This window comes from Notechis scutatus, chromosome 1 (genome assembly GCF_049901735.1).
Source record: "Notechis scutatus isolate UNSWTSFEM ecotype Mainland chromosome 1, rNotScu1.2, whole genome shotgun sequence".
Classification (NCBI taxonomy): Eukaryota; Metazoa; Chordata; class Lepidosauria; order Squamata; family Elapidae; genus Notechis; species Notechis scutatus.
In genome coordinates this window covers 205,782,663-205,804,229 of record NC_142009.1, presented here as the reverse complement: position 1 = coordinate 205,804,229, position 21,567 = coordinate 205,782,663, and the positions used below count along the sequence as shown (strand labels likewise).

General features: G+C 36.6%; 1 protein-coding gene across 2 annotated transcripts in view; it reads left to right on the top strand.

Moving 5' to 3' along the window:
* The window catches only part of ARHGAP15 (Rho GTPase activating protein 15), a 466,873-nt gene that overhangs the window by 256,617 nt on the left and 188,689 nt on the right, over positions 1-21,567 (top strand). The window lies entirely within an intron of this gene.

The window sequence follows — 21,567 nt, the reverse complement described above, 5'->3', positions numbered from 1 at the left end:
TATTTGTACAAGGCTATTTCTTGAATCAAGAACCCTTAAACATTTATCATACAATGGCTGCAAGTGAAGGTCAGTTCAGCAAATGCTTATAATTTTCTTAACACTTCCATCATTCTGATTTTCTTCTCAGTTTTTTATGCTACATTATTTCTTTACAGGTAAATGCAATTTACTACTATTTAGAGATATTGAGTGGCCATTCAGTGGCCATTATACCTTCAACAAGATATATTGTAGTTCCTATTCAGAAGCATAGTAAATTAATTATTTATCAGACATTACTCCTTTGTACAGAACCTAATTAGACAGAAATCCTGGAGCACAGTCAGAGCTAAACAGGAAAGAATTTGGATTCCAGAGTGGACCATTAATTTACCACCTTAATACTATAATTTTACTTAGAACTAATAGTCTTTGGATGAGACTTTAAAAAATGCATTTCTTAAATGGTTCCTTTTCTGCAACTGCTGCAGCTCAAGCTAGAAACCATTAAGTTTATAGGTTCTTCTTGCTTAGGGAAAACTATCTTGCATATTGTAATATTTTCATAGGAATTACAGTGTCCTCGGATCTTAAATCATTTAGATATATCCAGCTTTGGCTCATTATGGGTGGAAGGAGTGTAAGAAATAAATCTGACATAACAATAAGCTGTTCTAGTTCTCTGATTTGTTCCAGTATCCTTTGTTTTGGATTGCTTCTCAATCCTGCCTAGATTAACCCAAATTTTAAACACAGCTGGATTGATCTTAGATGCCATATGATGTCTGATTCAGAGCTTTTTTAAATAAATTCCTCTATCCTCCCTCATCTTCTCCTTCCTAAACTTCATTGACAATGAATGCGGTTTCTACAGTCCATTCCTTGTGAATCCATGTATCAGGTTCCAGATGCATGCCTTGCATGTATTTTACAAAAAAACAATAATATCAGGAACTGTAGGAGCTATATTTCTTAAAAGATCTGAGTGCTGCTGAGAATGTTTGCAGTCCCTAGGACTTGAAACATGAGGTTTCTACAATAATAGAAATGCAACTGGAATCCACCCAATTTAAAGTTGGATTTATTTCAAACATCCCCTGGATGGATTCCAAATTCTTTTGATTTTGTTGGGATCAGTTTTGAACTACAGTAGGGGATTCTCCCATCATTTCTTTCCAAAATAACCCTCTCATTTACTTTTGTAAGAAGCTAATTTTACATTTTCGGTTGGAACTATAAAGATCTGCTTTACACTGAGTCAGATACCTAATGCAATTATGTTGACTGTGGCTGGTTGCAACTCACTCTAGTTTCAAGAAGGTGTTATTCCAGACCTACCTGGATTGCTGCAGAAGGAACATGGTCATTTTGCCTGGGAAATAGGGGTTTCGGTAACACTTTTCTGCACTGGGTGGATATATAATGGCTAGGCATGTATTGCTTGGATCCTTCTTTCTTCCTCTCATTGTTATGATAAAAGAACTATTATAAATTTTCTGGATCATGACCAAGCTATGAATAACCGCCTCTCTTCCCTTCATGTTTATCCCCACCCACCCAATGAAAGCAACGGGCTTTTCTGGGAAGAAGAGTGCCCTTTAGCTAGTGATTTATTTATTAGTAAGTAAATAAAGAGACAAGATGCAGTCTCAGGCTTGATAACGAAACACAGTCCAAAAGCAGTATACTTCCAGCCTGCTCCTACCATTTGGATCTGGGTTTGTATGTCTTATTTACATTATTTCAAGTGCTTCATGAACATTTCTGGAAGTCTTATTTTTATCTCAAAAGCAACAGAAATATGTTTGAAGAAACATACCTAGGGCAGTGGCACAGTTGTTTGTATCACATTTTGCATTTACACCAGAAGAGCATAGAGCACAAGGTGGGATTCCTTCCTTATTATCTTGCTCCATTCCCAACGCACCCTGCTATTTTGCTGCAGGAAGTCTCCCCATTTCCCAGAGCAGATGTGAAGGAGAGAGCGCAGGGGTAGCAACAGTGAGGAGGTGATATGTTCATCAAATGTTTCCATCCTGCTAATGAATGTCCAGAATTGGATACAAGGAGTCCTCAACATACATCTGGTCATATGGTGGCCATTCAAATCTACAACAGATTCTCCAAAAGATATTGATTTTGAAGTTTGAACTGGCTGAACTTCAAAAGCCACTTTTGAAGTTTGGACATCATTCCTCTTTGCAGTCACATAATGACATTTTGGGTGCTCACAATCATCCCACATTCATGGTCATCTGCAGCACCCTGAGGTCACACACCTATGATTTACAATAATTCTGCTGGAAACTGGCAGTTACTTTTGATTTCCAGCAGAAGTGGTATTCAGCAGGTTCTGACCAGTTCTGGAGAACTGGTAGCGGAAAATTTTGAGTAGTTCGGAGAACCGGCAAATACTACCTCTGACTGGAGATTTTACAATATCCTTCCCCACCAAGCCACGCACACCAAGCCATGCACACAGTATCAGTAGTAAAAAAAAATTGAATCCCACAACTGGTTTCCAGCAAAAAACCAGGCCCATAGCTAATGATGTGGTTCCCTGTGGTGTCTGCTTAACGACTGCAGTGTCCAGTTCATGACCACCTCCTTTGCTTAATAACCATCTTTAAAAAGTTCATAAAATTGAGTCATGTGGCAACCCACTTTAAAACCATCACAACTTATGACTGTAATTGCCAGGTTCAATTATGATAATAACTCGAGGATTACCTGTATAGCTCTCTTAATTTCTTCTTCTTCTTCTTTTTTGGCTTTGGCTTTGGGGGCTTTTGACCTTTATTTTTTCATATCATGTATACTAAGGAAAAATTCATATATTGCTGTTGTGCTATGAATGTGGCTTCTTCAAGGATAAAGAAGTTCCTGCAGATTTTATTCTGCTAGTCATAGCCAACTCTAGGGGGCAATGTTCATATCCATTTCAAGACCATTGAGCCAATGCTATCTGAAGACATTTCCTCAGTCATGTTGCCAGCATGACATCACGGAGCACTTTTACCTTCCCACCGAAGTGGTACCTATTTATCTACTTGCATTTGCATGTTTTTTAAGTGCTAGGTTGGCAGGAGTTGGAGCAAAGACAGGAGCTCACCCCATCATGTGGCGCTCACATGGTGAATCTAGGCTGTCGGCTTTCCAGCCAACAGACCCAGTGTCTTAACCACTGAGCCACCACTACCACCCCTCTTCTTCAAGGATAATATATTGAGTGAAAGAAATAACAGATCATTTGTTCCCATATTTATCTTGCCTTACAAATGAAAAGGGTTCTAGGACAGCTAGCTGCTATAGCAGGGCTGTCAAGCTCCCAGACCATGGGCTGGATGCATCCTGCACTGGCCACGCCCATGCTCAGCTTAATGAAGAGGGGAAAAGTCCCGATATGTCACATGATGCCACCATGATGATGTGAGTTGGACACCCCTGTGCTGCAGTATAACCATCAAAAGAAAGGCAGTCCTTGTTTATAGGCTTATAGTCTAAAAGACACAAGAGAAAGAAATATAGGGAAATTAAAGGAAAGAATACTTGCACATGCTCTATGTTTCAACCACTTGATCTTTCTCAGAAGTATGTTGAAACCAATCCATGGTCATCTCCTTGTCCTACATCTCCTTGTCCTACTCAGCCATCTTCCACATATCTTTAGTTCATATTGTATGCATTATATCCCACCCTCACCCAGCCCCCACAGTTAAAAGGTAAAGGTTCCCCTCACACACACGCTCTAGGGGACAGTGCTCATCTCCATTACAAAGCTGAAGAGCCAGCACTGTCCAAAGATATCTCTGTGGTCATGTGGCCGGTATAACCAAATGCCAAAGGCGCACGGAACACCACCAAAGTGGTCTCTATTTTTCTACTTGCATTTTTACATGCTTTTGAACTGTTAGGTTGGCAGAAGCTGGGACAAGTAATGGGAGCTCTCTCTGTTACATGGCGCTAGGGATTCGAACCACCGAACTGCCGACCTTTCTGATCGACAAGCTCAGTGTCTTAGCCACTGAGTAGAAAAAGTAGCAATGTTGCAAGAAACTCAGATGGGTCAAACAGAAGCTGGTGTCTGAGTAGTATAGCAAATGTATGAATGTTCCTTGGAGTACGGGGAGTGAGGGAATTCTATATGCTCTTTATCATGAGCAGCCTAATCAATGGATGATGCATATGTTGAAGTTATATTGTTTAGTCCCACATCATCTTGACAAGAAGTGCTGGATTGCTTTCAGTAACGGTGTGGTTATTTCTTTGGGTGCCACTGTTATGGAGTTATCACCAATCTTCACAAAATGTCCATGTTGTGTTTCTTAATAAGTGTTACTTGAGCCGAATAGAATGGTACTATATCACAAGGGACATTTCTATTGATAAAATCAAGAAAATACTGGCAGAGCAGCTCTTTGGTACATATACCATTTTCAGGGACATTGTATTATAATGCTATGTGTATTTCTGTCAGCTGAGAAATAATAGAAATGTAAGGTTTCATGCTATTTTTACTAGTTCATCTTCTGTGATTCCTGATTGATTATTTTTCTGTCGTCCATTCTTTTATATAATCGTAAGTAATAATTACATGTTAACATCAATTTTTCCTTCACTTTGTAGTACTTCTTAAAGGGCATCAATTTGTTTTGAACCAAAATGTAATTATATACAGTAGCATTCATATAAACATTTTATGGAAAAAGCTATATTTACTGAAATATTCAAATTGTGTTCATACAGAAGGTGGGTGTCAATCTTTTTTTTAAGCACTATTGTTAAACAGTGACCTACTTTTATTAAAAGCAGAGCCATTAGACAACTGCTGTCATTGGTACAATTATATAAGAGCCATATTTTTCACAGTACACAACATGAGGTCTTTACTACTTTCTTAATATGAGTGGGCTAATACTTTACAATATGGCAATGTAATAGTAATATGAATCCTGATGTTTATGTCAAGAACATTAATGCATAGGCTATAAGATTTATTCATGCTTCGTCCAGAATATACTTCATAGGTTCACATATACTCCCAATTTTCTTTTCCTCCTAGCATTACACCAGGTAACCAGGGGGGGCGGAAGGCCATAAGTTACAAAAAGATGAAATGATGGATGGTTTCACAAAACCTCTCTTTCTGGGAATATCAAAGTAGTCTGCCTGCCTTTGAATCTGATACACTTCTTACCAACTATCAGATTTTAGAAAATGATTATTTATTTTTGATGAAGGAAGAAAAATTGAGAGAATTCGAATGCAAGTAGTTAGAAACAATTGCAGCTATAACATTTAGCCATTTATAACAATTGCCTGAAGTGACCTTGTATTGCAAATATTACCCTGTTTCTCTGAAAATTCGACTTACCCTGAAGGTAAGTCTTGATTTTTACACGTGCACCCAATATAAGCCCTATACCCCAAAATAAGCCCTAATTAAGATCCCAACCACTCCAGAGTGCATGGGTAAAAATTAAGTTAGGGTGGGGAAGAAGGGATGGAGCTGCCCTACTACTTACCTTTGGACAGTTGTAACCAGGCCTCGCACATCCCGACACCTGACTTGCGGGCCCATTTCTTTTGCAGCCGGCAAAAGAATCCAGAGCTCTGTTATTGGCTGTAGAGGCCTTCAGGAAATCCTTGCCAGCCGCAGAAAAAGTTCCTGAAGGCCTCTGACAGTGAAAAAGAGGTCAGGGGCGATGTGCACAAGTGATGACATCCCCCCAAAATAAGACCTGGTGCCTTTTTTGGTGGTAAAAAAATATAAGACACGGTCTTATTTTCAGAGAAACATGTTTTTGCCACATTCTAATTAAAAAGTAATCAGTTGTTGCTTTATGAGTATAGAGCATTGGCAATAATTTGTTTGTTCAAGTTCTTAATGTGACTAAAGTTTTCATTATTTCACTATTGTTGTCACTCAGGTATATATTACTTTTTATATCACAGTAGAGTAAAAAAGTGTCTGATTTTGAATTAGATCTTATGTTGGAGTTTAAGTAGCAGTGGTAAGCAATGTAAGAGAGGATTAGTCAAAGAACACCTTGCCATAGATTGCTGTCATTGGTTTATTCCTCCTTCTCCAGTAACAACCTCTCATCTCTGACTTTGAAACCCAAACAGTTTTAAACTGGGTTCTTGTTTCAGTTGCTTAATCCCCTTTCATAAATCATGTTCAAGTGCTGGAATAATTTGCACATCATTTAAGAATATTTACTTTGAAACATTCACCTCAAGCCTTTTTTGTATATCCTTTCTCTCTAAAGATTTGTAGTATTGGTTTTGTTCTCTGAGGTATAAAAGACCTGGGCAAACTTTATTCCTGTTGTTTCAAGATTAGTGAAATAAAATGCATATTTATTCAACGGGGAGCCAAAGAGGCTTTTCATAAAGATGATCATACACAGAACCCTAGGGAATGGTATAATACACAATGCCTGCCTTAAAAATCTCTCTAGACTTGTTCAAAACGGGATTGAATGACTTAAGTTCAAAAACATAAAGGATCTACAAATACATTCCTTCTAAATATATTTTATCTTTGTTGTGAAGGAGAGAGCTGTATATTCTTAATAAAAAAATGAACTCAATATTGGTGAAATCTGTATAGCAAACTATAGAAAGGAATATTTCAAACAGGCTTCAATTCCTCTAAAGTGAAGGATTATTAAGTACAGCAGTCCTGCCTCATCCAGTATTGTAAATATCTATTATAATTGTTTAGTTACACCTATAATCTTGTAAAGGGATATTTAAAATGGTTTTGTGTTTCGTTAAACTGCATTTTATATTTATGCAACTCAGATTTATACTATTTTCTATCTGAGCCTGTAGGATAGAAAAATTCCTATTGCTACTGAAGCTAAACAGCTTCTTTAAACAATAATTTATATCCATATATACCGCAATTTGCAGAGTAAGTAATGTTAGAGGATTCCAAGATTAATCATTCGCACTTTCTCTCTCTCAGTTAAACTTTCCTAGTACTGGAGGTTAGAATAAAAACTTCTAGGTCCATGTCTGGTTCCTGCATATAACACCAGTTTGTCTAATAGCTGCAGTGTGGATTGGACAGAGAGAGACTCCAGATCAAATGCCAATCCATCCATCAAAGTGATTGTATAATCTTGAGCTGGTCACTCCCCCCCTCCAGACTAAGAATACAAGGGAACAATGTTTGCCCTCTTGAGTTTGCCCATGGAAGCAAGACTGGATCTAAATATTATAAACAGATGTATAAAAACAAAAATAAAAAAAATCATGTAATTTGATTATGACAGCTGATAGATAATCCAGCTTGAATAGGCTTCAGATTCAAAAATCTGGAGTGCAGATGGACAAAGAGTATACAATGTGAAAGACCTTATTTCACCTCCCTAGGGACCTCCAAATTTATTGTGAAGATTACAAGATTAGGCTGAAGATAGGCTAGCAAAATTAGTGGCAAACCATTTTGGTCTAGTAGGTTGCCTAAATTAGGGGCAGCCAGATGTGGACTACAAAACTTTGGATGACCACTAGAGGGCAGCAAAGAGTTAGACTTGTATAATCTTTTGGCTTCTATATTCTAATTATTTGTATTTATGGAGCCCTACCTTAGTTCTTTCCTAAGATCATAACAATGCAATATAATTATTTCATTTAAAGTGTTGTCCTTTAAAGTGTTGTTTTATGTTTTAAAACACTGTTTATCTCACTAGTTTGAGATTTGACAAATAAATCTATATGCATTTCTGATAAACTGATTTTGTTACTCAAAATAAAATCAACTATAATTTACATTCCCTGATCAAGACTAATCTCTAACTTTTACAGTGTGTGATTCAAACAGGCATTATAAGATACAAAATTACTGTAAGTCATGCATCCAGTTGACCTCGGTTTTGCATTTCCTTTCAAGATAAAAGAGAAATATATTATTTTTTACGACCTGTACAGAAAATATTCAATTAATTAACCTACTGATGCTAGTTTAACAACTCCTATTTACATCTTCCACATCGCTGAACAATGACAAGCTTGCATCCAGCTGAACAAGAAACTTGTGAAGTGACATGCCTATGACTTGATCCTGTGTGCCCTTGTATGAGTTTTTTTATACAATTGTGTTTCAAAATAATCAGTGATGGCATTCTTTGCTAACACTGTTATTTGCCTTACTTCTGATTAATCCTATTAATGATTTATTAGTCTTTGTTAGAATTATTCCTAATTAGTACTTCTTAGTAATAGTTTTGTAGAGCACAAAACTAAATCTCAGTTGTATTATGTACAGAAAAATATTTTTTCTTCCCATTGTCCATGTAATTATTTATAACTAATCTAGATGTTAGCTTCCTAGTGATTTTGAAATAATTTCTGTGAAAGAAAGAAAAAAAAGAAAGAAAGAGAAAAAGGAAGGAAGGAAGGAAGGAAGGAAGGAAGGAAGGAAGGAAGGAAGGAAGGAAGGAAGGAAGGAAGGAAGGAAGGAAGGAAGGAAGGAAGGAAAGGTGATGAGAATAAGAGGGTATACAAATATATTTGTATCAAATCAGGCAATTTCTGATTTAGGATTTTTGATTAAGGCAAAGAATACTCATTTACCTTGCTTACTTGTTGTTTGTGGTGGAGACATCATTTAAATGTTTACAACTTTTTTTCCCAAGTTGGTGGTCAAATTCATATATATTATATCTCCCCAAACCAGACTTTAATGGATGGAAGCACATTCCTGTTAATTGATCGATTCCTTAAAAACAAATGTGTGCCCCAGTTCCACCACTCCAACTAAAGTTCAAGCTAGACAATTTAAGGCAAAACAAGTTAAAGAAGGTTATTCGGTGAATGTTAGACTAAGCAAAAATAATAATAAATCCTCTTCTGTTGGAGTAAAGCTTTCTTCTGATTTCAAAGCTCCTTTTTTGTCTTTATACATGAATTCATATTTATATCAATGAAAAGGTTGGGAGACAAAAATAATGCTTATTTTTTGCAATCAAAATATAATAATAATCTGAATAGAGCTGGAAAGGACCTTGGAGGTCTTCTAGTCCAACCCCCTGCTCAAGCAGGAGACCTTATACCATTTCAGACAGGTGGCTGTCCAATCTCTTCTTAAAAACCTCCAGTGATGAAGTCCTTACAACTTCTGAAGGCAAGCTGTTCCACTGGTTGATTGTCCTCACTGTTAAGCAGTTTCTCCTTAATTCCAGGTTGCTTCTCTCCTTGTTTAGCTTCAATCCATTGTTTCTTGTCTTCCCTTCTGGTGTTTTGGAAAATAAGTTGAAATATGCCCCCCCACTCTTCTTTGTATTCCAGTATTCAAATACTGGAATACTGCTGTTGTATCACCACTAGTCCTTCTTTTCTCTAGATTGGACAAACCCGATTCCTGCAACTGTTTTTCATATTATTATTTTTTGTCTCCAGGCTTTTAATCATCTTAATTGCTCTTCTTTGCACTTTTTTTTCCCCTCAGAGTCTCAATATCTTTTTTGTACTGTGGTGACCAAAACTGGATGCAGTATTCCAAGTGTGGTCTTACTAAGGATTTATAAAGCGGTACTAATACAACCTGGAAATCTGAGTTTACGGTGATGATTAATTTGGCAGGGAGCAAATTATAGCATAAGATTATCTGTGAAATATATATAGGCGTCTGAAATGACAGAGCAAGTTGTTTGATTGGAGAATGATCTGTAAAGGTTAGAGCAGTGGTCGCCAACCAGTGGGCCGGGGACCACTGGTGGTCTGCGAGCAAATTTTGGTAGTCCTCAGAGAAATGTCACCCCTAATCCAGGCTGCACGGGAACACAAGGCTGAGCCTCTTGCATTGTGAGCACCACGAGGTAGTGAGGGGAGGGGGGGAAGGGTGGAGAGGGGGAACTTGCCCCACATGCCCCACTCACCTGGCCTGGCCACTGGGCTGCTTCTTTCTGCTTCTTTCTTCTTCTGCTTTTGGCTGCACGCAAGGAAAGCAACAAAAGTCTTTCTTTCTCTCCCCCAAACTCCACCAGAAATGACTCTGTGGGAACCTGCAAGGCCTCCTGCTCCAAGAGGCTGCGCCGGTGCAACAAGTCTCACAAAGACTCATTTCTGGCAGAGTTTGGGGGAGAGAAAGAAAGACTTCTGCTGCTTCTTCTGCTTTCCTTGCATGAAGCCAAAAGTCTCTCTCTTCCCCCGAGAACGGAGCTGGAGATGGTATCCTGCAATCCCAAATAAAGAATGATCAATCGGTAGGAAAACGGGGTGGGTAATTTTCCTGCAGACTTTTTTGGGGATTTTCCCAGGGTCTTTGGTTCACAGGATTTAAAATTATGAGTTTGATGGTCCCTGAGGTCCAAAAGCTTGGCGACCCCTGGGTTAGAAAGAAACTTAAGAAACTGAAAGCAACATCTTGTCATAAGTGTTGGGGCATGGAGACTAGAAGCCAGGAAAGTGGAAGCCTAATGTATGGGGAAGTGTTACTTTGGGATGCCGAAAATTTTTGTTACAGTTTTATGATTTTTTGATGTATTTATTGCTGTTTTATCAGTCACCCAGGTTTATGATACATAAAATGGGTGGCCATATAAGTCTTTAAAATAAATAATTAAACTTAGCTAAGGAACAAATCCAGCTTATTATCTATATAGCTGTATGTTATGAATTAGTATAGTATTACTCTACCCAATGTTGCTAGGGCATGACTCAACTATTCTATCTAATTTTGACTGTGCCCCCATAGAAACAATCTACTTGTAATCACATCGTTGTCAGAATAAAGGAATTGATTTTCATAGAGAATCACAGGAAGGTCTACAGTAGATGGATTTGTGAATATAAATGTTTGGTCATAAATAAATGCCACTAAATTGGAATTGTCCATCTGTAAATTCCACTAGATGTTACATATTGTATAATTCCTTCCTCCCTCTCCCTCAAATATCATTCATATGCTTTGGAGTTGTCCTTTCCTTATGAAACAATATACTGTATATATTCACTTTTCAGATGACCTTTTTTCTGCTCAGCTAGATGTAGCTTTGTGACTTTGCTTTGAGTTCTGTTAGCTTGAAGCTTTCAATCTGTGCTGGACTTCTTGATTTATCTCTTATTTGATCAGAGATATCAGTTCCTTGTCCTCTATGTGGTAAAGTTATATAATTTAGTATTCTTTTGTAGTGGCATGTATCAATGTGTCCATTGTTTTCTGTGTCCATTGATTTAGATTTAAGGATCCATAACAACTTTGTTTTCCCATATACTCGTGGTTGGCAACCTAGATGCCTACCAGACATGTACACATCAATTCTTATGTCGAAATATATAATTTACACATATCAAAATTGCATTTAGGGTTTTGATTAGATATCATTTTTAAGTTCTTTTTGAGGCTCCATAAGTATATTAAGCTTGAGCTTTTGGTTTTATTTGGATTTTTAAGATATGACTGCAAGATCATATTTTATCAACTAATTTTTTTAAAAAAAAATCCACACCTCTTTTCTTCCAAATTTGTCTTTTATATTCACTTTACTCTCTTTTGTTATGTTTGGGTGTGGGAGTTTCCCACATGTAATATGGCAGTTCCCTGGGTAAAAAGTAAATCTCTCCATAACTTTTCTAGGTCAAACATGTTCTGTTCATAAAAAGGAACTATTAATTCTTTTGTGTTTCTACAGATTAATTGTAACCATTATCTATCTATCTATCTATCTATCTATCTATCTATCTATCTATCTATCTATCTATCTATGTTTAGATAGATAGATAGATAGATAGATAGATAGATAGATAGATAGATAGATAGATAGATAGATAGATAAATAGATAGACAGACAGACAGACAGACAGACAGACAGACAGACAGACAGACAGATAGATAGATAGATAGATAGATAGATAGATAGATATAGAAAAAATTAATATGATATCATCAAGAGAGTAAAAGAATTGAAATGGAAATGGGTTGGTCACATAGCAAGAAGAAGTGATGGCAGGTGGACCAAGGCAGTCATAGAATGGATCCCACTTAATTAAAAAGCATCCATGAAGGAGACCTAAAACAAGATGGATCAACGACACCAGTAAGTATTTCGGGCCCAATTGGCAAAAAAAACCTCAGGACTGTATTGGTTGGAAACATGCGGAAGAGGCCTTCATCCTGCAGTGGATGAGACAATGGCAAAAATGATGGTGGTGGTGGTGCTGGTGGTGGTGAAGATGATGAGGGTGGTGTTGGTGATGATATATCCATAATAATTTAAAACAGGTGTTAACCTAGAACTGTCAGATAAATAAGAGTAGGATCAAACAACCAATTACTATATTATCCATTAATAAAATGTTTTCATTTTTTCCTTCTTTTTGCTTTTTATTTTGAAAATAAAAAACACCAAAAACTATTACGTTTTTATCTATTTGTTAAAAAGCTTTTTACATATATATTTACACCTACTGAAGCAGAAAACACAATTTTTTAGAGAGAAGATAAATTTGGGATAAATATATGAAGTTTTCAGTGCTCAGCAAGCTAAGACCTAAAATAATATTGTATATACTTCCAAACTGTCAGCAGTGAATCCTGACCCCAAATTAGTCTTTTTCAGGATTGAGAATGGGTTTAATTTAAGGTTGTTGGCAAAAAATACACTCTATTATTTTGATTTGAACTAACTTCATCCATTTCTCTGCCATCTGCATGTTTAGACTGAAATATGTTTTATCTGTTGCATTACTGGAAAATAGGATTTTTTTTTTTTTGTATACTGTTGCTTTAAATGTGTAGATTCTGATCCATAAACCAGTTGGCAATAACCCAGTTGGCAATAAATATAAGTGTACCTGTATGGAAGTCTCTCCTACCAGGAATGCTTTGCTATGGCAAACTCTCTCTTCAATGGATTGTACAATCTTGTTCACCACTAATTATCTATCACCAATCACTTTTCTATCAACCCACCCCCCAAATTTAATAACAAATGTACCTAAAATCTGCCCGTTTCACAGAAAGTCAATATGGATACACCTATGGAATAGTAACTTTGTTGTATGTTACTGTTTATTTGTATTCAATAAACAGTAATCACTGATCCTAATTTCTTTTCAGAGCAAGTACATAATTTTCCTTTTTAAAAAACAATTCTTTTATGGCATATATTTTGCTTGCTCAACTATCATATTGGTACAAAATTACATGGATTTCAAGTATACTGTTTTTTCCTTTCTTTCTTCCACAATCGTGCTAATTCTGCCATAAGCAATTCTACAGTTCGGTTATAAAACATCTTTTACAAAAACTGTGATTTCAGTATGTTTCAAATAGTTTAAGCTCAACTCCATTACAACTTTTGATTTGTTCATAATATAGATGTGAGAGGATTAGGTCTTATTTTTAAGTGTTTCTCTCAGCGAATCATACACATTTTTGTTCCCTTGCTTTCCTTGCTGCTGGTATATTTTTCCTATGATAAGTGTCACCCTGTCACTCTTCTCACATATTTCAGAGCTAATTAAGATAAACGGTGATTATATGTCAGCACTGATTTGCAGGAACAACTACAATTTGGCATCTTTTCCAATTCAGAGAAGGCTCTTGGTGAGGAAATGATACGAGTTCTTATGTTACATGCATGCAGATCCACTGGGTAGAATTCTATTTGCAGTAAGTGGAAAGTCAAGGAGAAGTCAAGAGACAAGTGTCAACCAATAAAATTACTTCTGGTTAATTGTTTTTTCTGCTATTAACATTAGAGGAATCCAGTTGGCATTCCAACAATACCTGTCATAAAGGCCCCAAGCAGTAGAGTGTGAGTGAGGTATGTGTGTGTAGAAAATTTATATAGCAACCCAACTCGTTTTCAGTGACTCTGGGTAGCTCACAAAAATAAAATTCCAATACAAAATCCCAAAACCCCATCCTTCTGGCAACAACAATCAAACCGACTGCTTGATGGGTTCCTGTTACCTTGGGGTCCCTGGCCCATTGGTCAAACCATGTCTTCAGGGCCTTTTGAAAGAGTGTCAAAGTGGAGGCCAATCTGATTAATTTGGGGATGGATCACTACAGAGAAAGCCCTTCTCTTTGGTCCCAACAGACAGATTTCCTTAAGAGAGAGAACCCATAACTGCCTCCCTGCTCTGGTGAGTTGGGTAGATATAACTGGGAAAAGACAGTCCTTTCAATGATCTGACCCAGGCCATTTAGGGCTTTAAAGATGACAAATGGCATCTTGAATTGGACCTGGAAGTAAATTGTAGCCAGTTGAAGCCAATGTAGCTTCAATATACACATACACATGTGCACACAGTAGAAAGGCATAAGCACTTCTGTTATTTTTCTGCTATTTTTATTTCTGCAAAATTTCTCAGTTTACTGACTTCGATTTTCCTTTAGTTTCAAAGTTCACAAACTCAGCAGAAGACTTTGCAGAAATTTCCATTTACTTTTTGTATACATGTTTTGTACGTTCTATTTCCTCATTATGTACTTGTTTATTAAACAAATTTTGCAAGCCATAGGAAAAGCTTATCTTCCGGTGTACATATACACTGGACTTGGACTTTCTTATAGATTGGACAAGTCCAAAATCAGTGTGTTAGGGTACCTCCTACTGTATGGCTTCAGAGTTCATCTATTTGCAAACTAATGACAACAGAATTTAAATTTCAGAATTATGTTGAGAAAGTCAGCATTTTTTAAAAAAGTTATCTACATGATTCGTTGTAATTGCAAAACAGAGATAAACTTTCTTTGATCAATTGATATAATATCTATGGTGCACTAGGAATAATACAGCAAGATAGCAATAGCACTTAGATTTATATACCACTTTACAATTCTTTACAGCCCTCTCTTAGCTATTTACAGAGTCAGCATATTGCCCCCAACAATTTGGGTCCTCATTTTACCCACCTCAGAAAGATGGAAGGCTGAGTCAATCTTGAGCCTGGTGAGGATTGAACTTCCAAATTGCAGGTAACTGGCAGTCAGCAGAAGTAGCCTGTAGTACCATACCCTAACCACTGCACCACCATAGCTCCTCGAAGAACTTCAAGAGCATATTTGTCCTTCTTGCAGAAAAGTTATCAACCACAACTTTAATTATTTCAAATGAGCAAAGCAAATGGCCACATTTAGGGCCAAGAACTACCCTTGTTACGATTTAACACATTTGGTGGACATCAGGTTGCAGAAAAGTACTTTAAATTAAGCTCTTACTGGGGATACGAAAGTGCTTTTAGGTAAGTGATGTTTATAATTAAATGCAACATCTATATTTCTTACAATAGAGATGCAAATATTTGGTGGAGCATGTAGCACATGCTATTCTTGGTGTCCTAATCAAGGGATAGTTTGCTGCTCTAATGTATTTCAGTTAGAAAAGTGGCACTTTAAAGAAATTGGTTTTGCTATACACATGATGTGAAACAATCAATAATGCTTTAGTCTGACAAGCTCTGTCAATATCCATTGTCACAGTTCAGAAAGTCATTAATAGATGGCTCTTCAAAACCAGTGCTCACAACACATGTCCAGAGCACTGAGATAACACTAGATTAGGTTGGAATTAATCAGAGATGGCAAACCCTTGGGTTTAGGATAAATGTTTTGTAAATTATGAAATGAGAGTTCTTTGGAGAATAAATATATAACCATGCTGCAATGACATACTTTCTCTACTATTGAAATACCGTACTGTGATCCAGTTGCCTTTGACTATTATTCCAACTTGAATTCTGCCACAAAATCTTTTTAAAAAGTGACAGACCAGCATCATCTGTATTTTATATTTGGATCCAATACCAATTCTCTTCATACAGACTTTTCAAAGTGAAGCGAAATATTATTGTACCTTTAATCAACCAGTATGGTCAGAACATTTGTGATGCAGATATCTACATTATTCACTCATTATAATCACTCATCCGAACCCATTCCAAATGAAAGCTATCTTGAAACACTCAAGAGTTCACCAGTAGTTTGGGATTTCATGCTAATATCACAGTTCATTAACAAGATTAAATTGTTCATTTTCTTCATCCTATCAAGCTTGTTTTTTAAAAAGTTTTATGTTATGGAATTACAGCCAACACAACTTGTGCAGTATTACTCTGTAACACATTGCTGTGATTTAGGTCACAGAAAAACACAATTAGAGGTGTGCAAAACATTTTGAGGAGAACTCTGGATCTCTATCCTATTCTCTATCTGCCTTGCTGGTTAACTAGTTTAATCAGATTTCTTACAAGAAATGAACATAACTTTGTGCGCCAGTTGTGGTAGAAACATCTAGCTATGCTTTGTTGTATTGTATGTTCTATAGAAGCATCTAGAAAAAGTTAATTTCAGGGTTTTTCTGAGATAGTGGTAATGATGTCCAAAAATTGTGTAAATATCAAATTCAATAATTTTGTAAGATATATTTAAAAGCCCACTTTTGTGTTTATATCTCTGCAGATTGCCATACAGAATTTTGCTAGATTTTGTTGAATCCTGGAATGCTTAGCTGATAATTCTATGTCATGTAGCATAATTTTCTAATCCCATTAGCATCCTCTTCTAATGTTTCCAAAAATACTCCAATATTCATTCTGATATTACTATTAGTGTTCTAATATAAACATGGGCTGTTCTTACTAGTGGCTGATTTCAAAATGGATTGTTTGTATCTTTGTTTGTTAGAATAGCCTGCTTTGAGCCCCAAAATTAATGTCAGTAAGATCAGATTGGTTCCTATGTCAGAAAGAACTGCTGTTTTGATATCAGAATTTCATGTTTCAGGATTGACTTCAAAACTAAAATTTGTCTAAAATGTGAAACAGGTCATAACTGAAATTATACTACAGGCAATCCTTATGACCACAAGTGAGCCCAAAATTTCCATTGCTAAGTAAGACCACTGTGAAGTGAATTTTAGGGCCTTTCTTGCCATAGTTGCTAATTGAATCATTGCTGTTGTTAAGTTAGTAACATGGATGTTAGGTAAATCTGGCTTCCTCATTGACTTTGCTTGTCAGAAGGTTGCAAAGGTATTTTTTGCAACATTGCAGGATATTACAACCAGTATAAATACACGCCAAGCATCTGAATTTTAATCCTGTGACCACAGGGATGCTGCAATGGCCGTAAATCACTTTTTTTCAGTGCTGTTATAACTTCAAATGGCCACTGAACAAATGGTTGTAAGTTGAGGACTACCTGTGTGGCATATTCAGTAAGGCAGATACAACCTTAATTTCAGTACTTCCCACTTCAATATGAATAGGATATTTCCTCTTTTTAAAAAGTGTGAGATCTATCCAAATGAATAATCTCCCTCCCCCACTGAAGAGAATTGGATATTGATGGAACTTGGCATTAGATGCACACCTAATATTCAATTTAAGGTACAGATGGTTTTCATGTCACACCCATGAGTGGGACGATGTACATCAAGGCTGTTAAACTCACGGCATGCAGGCTGGATGCGTCATGCACTGGCCCAGTTTAAAGAAGGGGGAAAAGTTGTGATATGTCATGTGACAACGCCATGACGATGCGAGTTTGACATCCCTGATGTAGATGGAGAAACTCCACACTGAAATACTTGATGAATCTTTATATTGTGGTTATCCTATTATATGGAATCTTGATAAACAAGAACTAATCAGTAGATATGAAATAGTACAACTGGCTATTCAGGAGAATTATGAGGTAGGCTCTGCCAAACCAAAGTTAAATGCTTTGAAATTCATCTTAATGTGCTTCATTTAGATCTGAATATGTGCAAATAGATAAGTAGGTACAAAGAGAACATGGCCACTAAACACTGAAGAAATAATTCTATATAATACCCTTATCCCATCAAGTTTGTAGCCAGGTCAACAAATGTTGATTTGTTTCACTTTATGCCATAAAACTGAGTTCCTTGGAATTTTTGCATATTACTGCCAAGAGTTGTTCCCATTTGAACCCAGAGGTTTTAAAATAGAACCCATGAACAAAAGAGCCAGCCATTCACGGGACACTAACCTCTGTATTCTATGATATATCATCCTAAGAATGCTATCATTAAAAATGTGGATTTTTATTTAGTTTTTCCTATGTAATGGATTATTGTCCCATGCTGTGAGCGTTCCAGTAAAAAGTGTCCTTTTATATGTCCTCTGTGATTACTAATGTGCAGAAATATGTGTGGGGTCAGTCCAGTGCTGTGGGAAAATGGACTAGCCCTCTGTTCAAATCAGCAATGAAATCAGAAGCAAAATATGCTGTGATTATCATAGGCATGTAGTTAAATGTTGTTTCCCTTAATTGGCTGTACTATATTTATTTAAAAAAAAAAATGTGGCACATTTTTATCCCTAGAGAGCAGCAAAGTGAAAAACTTGTGTGTGTATATGTGTGTTATTTTGGTTCTTGCTTTCAAAGATATAACATAAGCAGGGTACCTTTGATTTTTCATGTTTCTAAATAGGCTTCTTGAATTTACCCCATTTATAAGAAGGGGCACATTTGAATATCTTGTCCCATAGTTCTTCTCTCAAAAAATACACTTTTTAATTCTTTTTGAATAAGATATGCTGCAAGATTTTTTCTTTCTTAATCTATTACATCTTGTGTTATTTCTACTAGCAGCATCACTACCCAAAGCGTAAAGGAAACAGAGTTTTTACACGTTGCAATCAAGAGTTTTTACAAAAGTTTATGGAAAACTCTAGGTGGCTCTGGATAAGATTATGCTTCTTGGATTCATAAAAATTGGATTCTTAGATATGCCAATTCTCGCTTTTCTCTTTTTAGTATAGTTATATAGGTAGAAAAGAGTTTTTACATTCCTTTTTTCGTAGGTTAAGAATATGATTTCTCTTAAGCATCTTGGATATGGTAGCTTCATAATATTCTTTTCCTACTTTTATTGATTTTGTCAAAGAACTAACTATTATCAGTTTCAATGTTTATGAATATGTACATGGAAAACAAATATATCCATAATAACAGAATAGCAGTTGGGAGGGTCCTTGGAGGTCTTCTAGTCCAACCCCTTGCTCAAGCAGGAACCCCTATACCATTTCAGACAATTGACTGTCCACTCTCTTCTTAAAAACCTCCAGTTTTGGAGCACCCACAACTTCCCACAATTTTTCAACTGTCAGAAAAATCCTCCTTAGTTCTAGGTTGCTTCTCTCCTTGATTAGTTCCCATCCATTGCTTCTTGTTCTGCTTTCAGATGCTTTGGAGAATAGGATGACCCCCACTTCTTTGTGGCAGCCCCTTAGATATTGCAACACTGCCATCATGTCAACCTAGTCCTTTTCATTAAACGCATCATACCCAAAGATCTCTCTCTCTCTGTGTATGTGTTACACTATACTTTATGTATAAAGATGGGACTTGTTTATGGGTAACACATGCATGTAGATCAACTCTTTATTTTATAATTTAGAACTGGAAGTGTTTCTCTTCATTAAGAAATATTTCTTTTACCTAGCCATCATTTGTACAATGAATAATCTATTTCCATTCTTCAATCTGAATAGAGCTGGAAGGGACCTTGGAGGTTTTCTAGTCCAACCCCCTGCTCAACCTTATACCATTTCAGACAGGTGACTGTTCTTAAAAAAACCTCCAGTGATGAAGCACCTAAAACATCTGAAGGCTTGCTTTGTCCTTGCTGTTAGGCAGTTTCTCCTTAATTCCAGGTTGGTTCTCTCCTTAATTAATTTCCATCCATTTTTTCTTGTCTTGCCTTCTGGTGCTTTGGAAAATAAGTTGACCCTTCCTCTTTTGGGCAACCTATCAAATACTGGGATACTGCTATCATGTCACCCCTAGTTTTTATTTTCTCTAGACTGACCATATCCAATTCCTGCAACCATTCTTCATATGGTTTTGTCTCTGGCCCCTTAATCATCCTAGTTGCTCTTCTTTGCACTTTTTCCAAAAGGATTTATAAAGTGGTCCCAATACTTCACATAATTTTGATTCTATGCCTCTGTTTATACAACCAAGGACTGTATTAGCTTTTTAGCTAATAGCTGAAATTAGCGGCTGCTGCACACTGCTGGCTCCTGTTTAAATGATTGTCCACTAGGACTCCAAGATCTCTCACGCAGTTACTGTTTTTGAGCCAGGTTTCACCTAATCTTTACTTGTACCTTTGGTTTTTCCTGCCTAGGTATAAAACTTTGCTTTTTTCCACATTAAATTTCATGTTGTTGGATGGGGCACATTGTTCAAGTCAGTGGTGGGATTCAATTTTTTTTTGCTATCAGTTCTGTGGGTGTGGCTTGGTGGGCATGGCAGGGGAAGGATACTGTAAAATCTCCAGTCAGAGGTGGCCAGTTCTCCGAACTACTCAAAATTTCTGCTACCGGTTCTCCAGAACTGGTCAGAACCTGCTGAATACCACCTCTGGTTCAAGTCTGTCAAGATCTTTTTGGAACCTGAGCTTGTCTTCTGGCATATTGGCGATTCCTGCCAGCTTAGTTTCATCTTCAAATTTGAGGAGTTCCCCTTCTATTCCTTGAAATAAGTCATTTATGAAGATATTGAAAAGTACTAGGCCTAAGAAGGAACCTTGTGGAACCCGATTGCTTACTTCCCTCCATATACATGTAGTAGCATTAGGGACTACTCATTGAGTACAGTTTTTCAGCCAATTACAAATCCATCTGGTAGTGATGCTGTCTATCCCATATTTTTCTAGTTTACCAAGAAGTAGGTGGTGGACTACTTTGTTGAATGCCTTTCTGAAGTCTAAGTATACTATGTCCACAGCATTTTTGTGGTCTACTAATTTATTCACTCTGTCAAAGAATGAAATAAGGTTGGTTTGGAATGATCTGTTTTTAACAAACCTGTCCTGGCTACTTGTTATAACTTTATTTGTTTCTAGATGTTCACAGATCTATTTTGTGATTATTTTTCCAGGTATTGATGTTAGGCTGATTGGTCTGTAATTTTCTAGTTCAGCTTTTTTCCAAACCTCTGGTACTTTCCTGGTGCTCCAGGATTTTTTAAAGATATGGTACAATGGTTCTGATATAACATTTGACAGCTCCTTCAGAACTCTGGGATGTAATCGATCAGGTCTTGATTATTTATATTTATCAAGATCAGACAGGTGTTCTCTTACGATTTTCATGTTTATTTTAATTTTTATTTCTAGTCTGTCTTTTACAGTTATGTGTTTGGTAGGTTGGACTATAGTTTGTTTTCACATGAAGACTGATGCAAATAATGGGTTAAACAGCTCTGCTTTCTCTCTATTTCCTGTTACATTCTTGCCATCTTCTCTCTTTAATGGACCAACTGTTTCCTTGACTTTTTTCTTGTTGTTTATATGTTGAAACTTTTTTTTTATTATTTTTTACTTTTGTTGCACCTTCTTTGTTCATTCTGAGCCCTTGCTCTTCTGATTTCATCTTTGCAGATTCAAGCTAACTGCTGATATTCTACCTTAGTTACATATCTCTCATTCTTGGTAAATGACCTCAGGTCTCTCCCAAAACTATAATACTGTCAGTCCACTACTTCAGTTGTCTAGGAAATCATGAACAGCACATTTTAATTTGAAATGGATCACTGGGCATTCCAGAGTCATGAACTTTGTGGATGAATTCAAAATTTACACA